The sequence below is a fragment of the Acanthochromis polyacanthus genome, chromosome 3 (genome assembly GCF_021347895.1).
Source record: "Acanthochromis polyacanthus isolate Apoly-LR-REF ecotype Palm Island chromosome 3, KAUST_Apoly_ChrSc, whole genome shotgun sequence".
NCBI classification, from domain to species: Eukaryota; Metazoa; Chordata; class Actinopteri; family Pomacentridae; genus Acanthochromis; species Acanthochromis polyacanthus.
Window position 1 is genome coordinate 5,042,081 of NC_067115.1, and position 8,853 is coordinate 5,050,933.

Sequence of the window (8,853 nt, forward strand, 5' to 3'; positions counted from 1 at the left end):
GGGTATTGTTTCAGGTATTATAAAGCGCTATATAAATACAGACCATTTAGCACTTTTACCATTTTATCTCAGTATCCTAGAATTTCCTAAGTAGCTGAGACACGTGAACAGCTGAGGGTGATGGGAGTGATGTTAGGTTTGAAGGTGTTGATGCATAAAAGAATTCTGATCTCATGATGATGCTCAGTGAAAAGACAAAGGATGTGATGCAGTCCCCAGGAGACATGAACATTATCCAACATTAAACAGTTGTTGAGATTTTTCAGTCTGATCCAAAGATGTGAATCAAGCAAAAAGATCCTGTCTTCAGATCACTGCTTTCTGTTCTGTTTGTTTTCCAGTGTTTGCAAAAGGTTTTGCATCGGTGGCTCTTTCCAGAGTTTTTGTATCCGTTCACTTTACAGATTTCTACCAGAATATGTGCTCGTCTTCCTGTTGAACTGTCCTGGGTCTGTCCTCTGCATCTACCGAGCCTTCCTCTGAAGGTCACACACTGTTTAATGTTTTTTCTTTTCATTATATTAGCAGAAGGACATGACTTTGTTTTGAGATTTTTGTGGGTAGACTCGTCAAAGTAAAGTGTCTAAAATTAGGAGAAGCTGGAAAAAAGTCTCTACAGCATAAAGAGCGCGGTATAACTAAATAGGATACAGTGAGGTAATGCTAATTAATTATAATAAAAACAAACTCCAGCTTGTATTCTCTATCTCCATCTCATACACACACACACACATTAACTGATTTGTGGATTCTTTTTCTGCTCATTACACTTGGGTTGAACTGCTGCTGTGACCTGCCAGTCATTATCTCCACCGCATTCAGCTAAAACTCACAAATTGCTTTTCCACTGGCTCTCAGGTGAACCAGTCAGTGAGACCTGCTGACAGGCTTGAAGCTCTGCTGCGAAGGGGAAGGATTGGATGTTTGCAGCCTGCCAGCGTGTTATTAGTACAATACCAATTAGTGTGTGTGACTAGCCTACACAGTGGCTAATGTACAATGATGCCTCGTAATGATATGTTGGCTGCTGGGTGAAATTCAGGTGTGATATTATCTCCCATAGATGCAAAGGAATCTTTAAAAATTAATTTTAGTAAATGTTATTGTTTTCCCATAAATAGAAACTAATAGCACCAGAAGGTTATTAAAATGTCCTTTTCCCTGCAAGCTGACAGTTTTGAATGTTTAGCCAGGAACAGCATAATCAAAATCAAGAGAATACTTACGGTAGTCACTAAATGGTGCTGTCTGCTTGAAAAAAAATAGACTCTGATGTTTTAATTGCCCCCAAAGCCATGTCTAATTAAACCTCTGTGGGCACTGAAGCCCACTGGTTTCCAGCCAAAGTCACACAAGCACGTACACACTGCTCTGCCACCCAGGATTGTACACTCATTCAGGTTTAAATGTCACAGGCCTGTGAAACAATTACATCCACAGGCGCATGTGCACACAGTCCCCAGGGTCAGGATTAGCATCCATTGGTGTGGCTCCATATCTGACCTTTATGAGTGGTTAAGTAGTGCTCTCCGGGGTCTCATTTGTCTCACTTTAACCGAACAATGGCCTCAACCCCCTCACAACTGCAGCCTTCTCTCTCTAAGTGCAGAAAGAACGTGCTCAAACCAAAACTGTTGAGCTTATAAAGGACTTCAGGTCTACTTTTACTTACTTACATGTGGATAAAATATCCATTAAAGCCTTGGAAGAACTGGTTTCATAATGTAAGCGCTGCATTTTAACCATTGTAATTCTTCACTAGATGAGCAAGAATCGAAATTCTAAAAGGCATTTGGCTCCTATTTACGTACTAAAGAATCAGCTCGGGTTATGTCACTGTTATGGTGCAAATTGAAGCATGTATAGAGTGTGTCACTAGATGGCTGTTTTCAGTTTCATGTCATGATGGAAACTTGAAGCCTCCAGCACACCAATGCACATATTGAGACCGGATCAAAACGTGCATATTCCTGTCCCCTCACCACCTCCAGGGGAGCCACTCTGAGCAGCTGCTAACCCTATAGTTCATCAGGTTTATTTACTTATGGTAGTTTCTGCTAAATCTGAATGTCTCAGACACGAAAAAAAAGCACACCAAATAATCTGCTGTTGGTTACAAAAGTAAACACAAGAGTCTTCATGAATTTCCATTGTCTTAAGGATCTGAAGACCAGTGGATCTCTATTTTTTTAATGTTCCCACAACAATGGAAAAGTTCTTAGTGTTAGGGCATTGTGAGGGTAACAGAGGTTCGATTGTACAAGAGTACTTATAAAAGTTATTTGTCTCGCACAAAAACAAAGGCTGTCGATCCCATTTTGGGGCATAACTATATACTATAAAGCTTTAAATCACTGTTCACAGAAGCTCAAATGTTTGAAGCAATCAAAGAGAAAAGGAGGGGACAGATTTGAGATGCTGCTGTTGCTCCAGGGCAATGTGTCCGTCCTCACAGCACAGGAGGCAGACGCAGCCAAATGTGGCTTTGAACTGTTAAACCATGAACCTTTCTCATCGGTTTCCCAAAATGAAATCATCTTAAATATTTGCCTTTTTCAGAGTGATTGAAAAATCATCCATGCTGTTGAGGAGAATCTGGAGGCTCAAGATATGACCTTCTTCTGTAAGGAATAGCAAAGTTTTAGTATCAGTGGACCAAATGCATTGAAGTTCAAGGACACTATGTTAAAAAATGCAAATACAATCTTCCTCCTGTGACCGTTTCTGGTAAAGCCAAGAACAAGAACTTTTTGAAGTGCCTTAGTATGTCCACAGGTCAGAGCTCTGAGGAAGCTGATGCTGAGGGACGTTCAGAGATGGTGGAAGTTTTAAGATCGATTTGAAACCAATAAACAAGGACTAAGTGTGTTACTATTTTTTTCATATCACCACTTGTACTTCAGTGAAACATACACTCAGACAGTTTTCTTCTCTCCTGCTCTCTGTGCTCACAAACAGCTGAATTCAGAGTAAAGCTGTTCTCATTTATTCATTCTTCAGTTTCTCTTTTCAGACAACTTAATGACACATCCCATTAAGGCTACATGTTAACCAGCATTCACTTCAGAGCCGTTTGAAGTTATGGCTCTGCGCCGCTTAAAGATAGTCTTTTTTTAACGACAGTGTTGTCTGAAAAACTCACCAAACACATGAGCAGAAAACCCCAACTGTGCTGTGAATTCTATTATAATTCCATCTGAAATGATTAGTCAGAAAGTTGGAAGCTTCACATACTCAGTTACATATGTCAGCTACTTCGCAGACAGCCACCTGTTTCGATGTACACTTTCATTCACAGGCACAGAGAGAGTCTTCTTCCTGAAGTTGTGTGGACAAGAGTGGCTCATCTTTATTTAAAATGACAGACACTGAAACAGCCCACTTAGAACAGAGTTAAAACCAGGGATTATACAGCCATGGTGAAATGAAGCATCTCTGTGGTATTTCAAGCTTAATAATTGAAAGATACACTCTGGGACCATGTGAATCATTATTTGCCAGAGGGACAATAATGGACCTGTAATAATCCATCAGTTCTGTATTTTGAATGATATCAGCCAGACAAGCCACAGTACAGGATAAATCTGATGATGTTTGATATGTTTTACAGCACAAAAAGACCCAAACCAGCAAGAGAGTGCTAAATAGTACTCTCCTAAACACATCAGTAGACCACACAGTTGCACATGGTTTCCTAATGGCACGGGCTCTGTAATTTACTTGGAATCATTCCCACATACACTGTCCTGCCGTTAATTCTCACAAGAGCACCAAATGTTTTGTAATCTGCATAAGAACCCACCATATGGTCTACTTACTGAGCAATGAATGCTAACAGCTACAGGAACCAGCTGTTTCAAGAAAATGCATGTTCCATGACTGCTGATGAGGACTATGTCGTAGAATTGAAAGCCACAGCAGAGTGAACCTTGAGTTGAGACTATTTTGTCTGCTACATTAGCTATCTCTTCTGCCATGGTGCAATTATAGAATTATAAAAACTAAAAAAAAAATCCTTTAAATTTGAATTTAAATTTTTTATTTTTTTTGCTGGTGACTAAAGACTGATTTTCTCCTCAAAACCAATTAGATTTAATTTTCATAGCTTTCATCTTGTGATGCCTTGGAGGGGTCATGAACTCTAACCGCTGTACCAGAACAATTAGATTCATATTTGCAAAAGAAGGATATTACACATTAACATTTGTTCTTCCTACACTTAAAAGAACTACCATTTCTAAGGACGTTATTATGGCTTGTGTGAATAATAAAAGTAATCCATCCATCCATTATCTATACACCTATTAATCTTTATTAGGGTCACTGGGACACCTTGGACAGTCTATTGCAGGGATACATATAGAGACAAACAATCACATTCACACTCATACCAATGGACAATTTAGAATTACCTTTTAACCTCAGCATGTTTTTGGGCTGTGGAACGAAGCCGGAGTACCCAAAGAAAATCCACACATGCAAACATGCAAACTCCATGCCGGGATGCCAGGGATAGATTGTTCCATGCTGACTCGCTGCTTACAGGGACAAAGCAGAGCCATTGTTAATGTTTTAATGTGAAAAGTCACATTTTTCTGTCAAGAAAAAGTCCTACAATTAGAGAGAAGGTGAAGCTAATTCAGTTACTTTTATAATGTGTGCCGTAGTCATGAGTGTCTACTACTTTTAGCTCAGACGCTTTTGTGTCTGCATTTTTAATTAGGATTTGCATGAGACTGATAACTTTCTAGAGCATCCGTCATAAGTAATTTAAAGCACAATGATAAATAGTACAGTGGTAAGTGATAATTATGACCGAGCTGTATTTACTTGGCACTTTGGAAAGTTTTCCTGAGTGGACCAACACCGATTGGATGGCACCGAATGTGGCATTCGCTTGATAACACTTTGCAGCCACAAAAATGACCACTGAGTTGAGCCCGCTTGTTCTCTGCAGGAAAAAGCAATTAGGATCCATGCCAAACTGGTATTTTACTGCAGTGCTATTGTATAATAAAGGCTTTTGTTTGTTATTTTGGTCCATGCCCTCTAGGTATGTGTTAGTTTACAGCTTCTCCAGACGCATTCTGTCTTGTCACACACACACACACGCACGCACGCACGCACGCACGCACGCACGCACGCACGCACGCACGCACGCACGCACGCACGCACACACGCACGCACGCTTAGTTAACAGATGCACGCACCAATGATTTATTTGTTTATTTATATCTATTGTCACAATGACTCCAATGTGTTTTGGAGGACATCTATTTCTCGGAGAGATTGTGTGTGTTGTACGTGTGCAGCAGTCGACTGTGTGAATGGGGTTCAATAATGAGAAATGCTTATCAAGCCTCTACAGCCTGTCAGCTCGCTGCCATTAGCTGTTACCCCGACAATCCTACAGGTAGGCCAAGAGTGCTCATATTGATTCCAAACACTCCTATTTGTCTCCGCAGAACGGGAGCAATCAGCAGACGGATTTAGTTGATTAGGATTATGGGGAAGTAATTTGTGGAGGAAGTAAGTGGGCATTTTTGAGGGGTATATTAATGTTGGGAAATTAGTTTTCTTAATACCTGGGATGAAGTTGCCGTTTGAATGTTAAATGACTGCTTGTGAATGACAGAGAGACGGCTTGGTTTTAGTAGGAAAAGCTGAGAAAGAGTTTGCTGAGTTGAAGAGATGGAACAACAAGATGGAGAAAGCAGAAAGTATGACTGAACAACAGATTTAGGAGCAGCTACTCCCTTCCACACACACTCACATTTAGTTCTCATCAGCGGTATAATCCTTGCTGAGGGTGCTTTCCATATCACTGGGTGGCTTTTGCTGCAGAGAGACGCATTTAAGCATAATGCTAACAAGAACCTTGACAATTAGTTAGACAGCGGAGGCTGTGTGGGGGCAGAGAGGCAGCAGGACGGCATGCAGAGTAAAGATGTGAATAGAAACCTGGGGAAAATGGAAGAACAGCAGATTATGGAGAGGAGGCAGGACTTGGACATCAGCTGTGTGGCTCTAAAAAGCTTTAATTACTTCTCGTTCTTTTTTCCACTCGATAGTCGGTGCTTAAGACGGAAGTGGATCAAGGTCCTCTTTCACTAATGAGACCTGCTTTAGTCTACCAGACAGAACTTAGCATATGGCACACTGTTGCCTACTTTGTTTGTACATCTTCAGTCACTTCATCAGCTTTTCACTGAACTGCATTAAAAACAGGAATGTGTTGCAGTGAGTCGTTTCAGTTTTATTTTCCAGTATAACACTGCATTAATTCATTTATCAGATTATTGGTTTTTGGTTGGTTGGTTGGGTTGGTTTAGCTACTTGGGAAGATTATGTTGTTTGCAAATGCAGCTATTATACTAGGAAAAATAAAAAGACTAACTAGTACCAAAATGGCTCTTTGTAGTGATGCCATGTAAGAACCTTTGTTATTTCTTTATAGAATCTTTTAGCAATAGGTTCTTTAAAGAACCATTCCTATGTACATTAAATTGAATAACCCCCAAAAGGGCCTAAAAATATTTTTAAAATATGTGGTTTTTTTGGTACCATAAATGGCTCTCAAAATAACTTTAGTGAAAATATATTCTTTAAAGAACCATTTTTAAGATATGTCTCTTTGGATTGACCTGGCACTAAATTGATAGAGAGACTTGATAAACATTTAACAGATTTTTTTTAAGTCAAATCTAAGAATTTGTTGTATTTCTGGGTCTTCCACTATAATACATTTAATATTTTGGGTTCTAGTCAGACAAAACAACATACTGCAAAATTCCAGCTTATGATTCAGGGGATTTAGGGGATCACCGTTTTCTGATATTTTATAGACCAAACAATGAATCAATAACAAAATTAATCATTAGTTACAGCTCTAATTTCATACTATTACCTGTCACCATAACAAAAAACTTTTTCAGTATTTTGAAGAACCACATAAAGTGAAGAACCAACCCATAAATAGAGAGGTTCTCCAGTTGATGATGGTGTTTTGAGGAGCCACGAAGCCTTCAGAAGGACCATTTAAGAATCAGTTACACAGTTGGACCCTAAAAACAGCAAAAATGTGGGCACTACATTGTAAAAAAAAAAAAAAAAAAGTTTTGTTTCAAGTGAAATAAATTCATGATGAAAATGTGAGTCCGGCAGCTTTGTTTGCAACCTACGTGACCTATGAAGAAAAATAAAAGACACAGTGTGAAAACTCAGAGTTGCCTATCTCAGGGTCCATCAGCTCAGAGTTCAGGGTCAGAGTCAGTTTGTTAAACTTGTTTTCTTGAACAGGCTGCAGCTCGGTCTTCTCCATGGACATCTTATCTTGTGCAGTAAGTGTGGCTGTTTTTTAAGTTTTTGTTCTGATTGATCCCGGCCAATGCAAATGTGTCATCCATCTTTTAGTGTAGTCTCAATAATAAAAATATTCTTTGACTGCAGTGTGTGTAGTTTTGCTGTCAAATCTGTTTTTGATTGCAAAACAATGCTGTATAATTGAATGATAAACAAAAGTAACCTCACAGGTGAGAAGCAAGCTGCACCACAAAGCTAAAACATGCTAGCTACATTCTGTTTGTGGTCCAGACTGAGTTTAGGAGAAAAAAAATTGACACTGATTTCACCATTTTAAAATGTTAAGCTGCAGCAGTGTTAAATTTGTGTTAAAACTGAATGTAAATATGAAGAATGAGAGTAACTGCTAATTAAAGCTAAAAAGAAACAGCTAACTAGCTACAGTTGTGCTAATAAGTTTCCAGTGAAAGCTAGCGAAGAGTTTTATAACCACTTAACCTTAGCTAGTTTTTTGTCATTTGTAATTCATAAATATCAAATATATTAACTGGGTGGCGTCTTGGTAAATGTGTTTTGTATTTCACTTAAATATATAAATAATGTAGCAAGAGAAAAATACCGTACCTACAGCACCCTCCATAATTACTGGTTATGTGTTCTTTAGCTTCTAATAAATTCTGTTTTTTCTAAATAATATAGGACCACAATGGAAATAAAAGAGCAAAATCCAACCTTTAATTAAAGTGCATTTATTCAGTGGGAAAAAAATCACACATTAAGAAATAATTCTTTTACATCAAATCATGTGTGCCACAATTATTAGCACCCCTGATGTTAAAACTTTGTAAAACCCCCTTTTGCCAACAAAACAGCACCTAATCTTCTCCTGTAATACATTTTTCAACAGTTTTCAGTTTGAGAATATGCTTCTGCAATAAAAATTGAATTTATTTTAAGGCTTTCAACACATCTTAACCAGGGATGCCAATAATTATGGAGGGTGCTGCACTTTGGCTAAAAGAGAACTAGCCAAATCAAAACAGCAGTAACTCCTTGTTAGGATAAAATGTACTAAAATGGCCTAAAATAATGGAATTACAACTTTTCTATTTGTCACACATTATGCTTTCCATCCTGAAATGGTGAACTTTAAGATGCTTTTCTGGACTTCACTGTTTCTGTAGTTAGAGTTACCACGGGCCAGCTTTTCACAGCCGTACAGTAACTGTTATGTAAATCCAGTCTACTGTACGCCAAAGACAAGTTGACGGCAATAAAAAGCTGCTTGGCGTCACTCCATTTGCTGGTACATCAATGTTGGACAAATGCAGCTCATTCTGTTGCTAATAATGTGTGTTTTGTGGAGGAAGATCTTATTGGATTGGATAGCAGCTGCCACAGAGGATTGAGAGTGCCAGAGTGCAACATGTATATGTGATTTTCAGGCAGATGACAGACAGACAGAAGGGCTCCTTAAGAGGACATACAACTTTAACAGGATTGGAAATGGTACCGACCAGCTGTAAGAGGTAAGAGAGAAAGAGCAGGGGA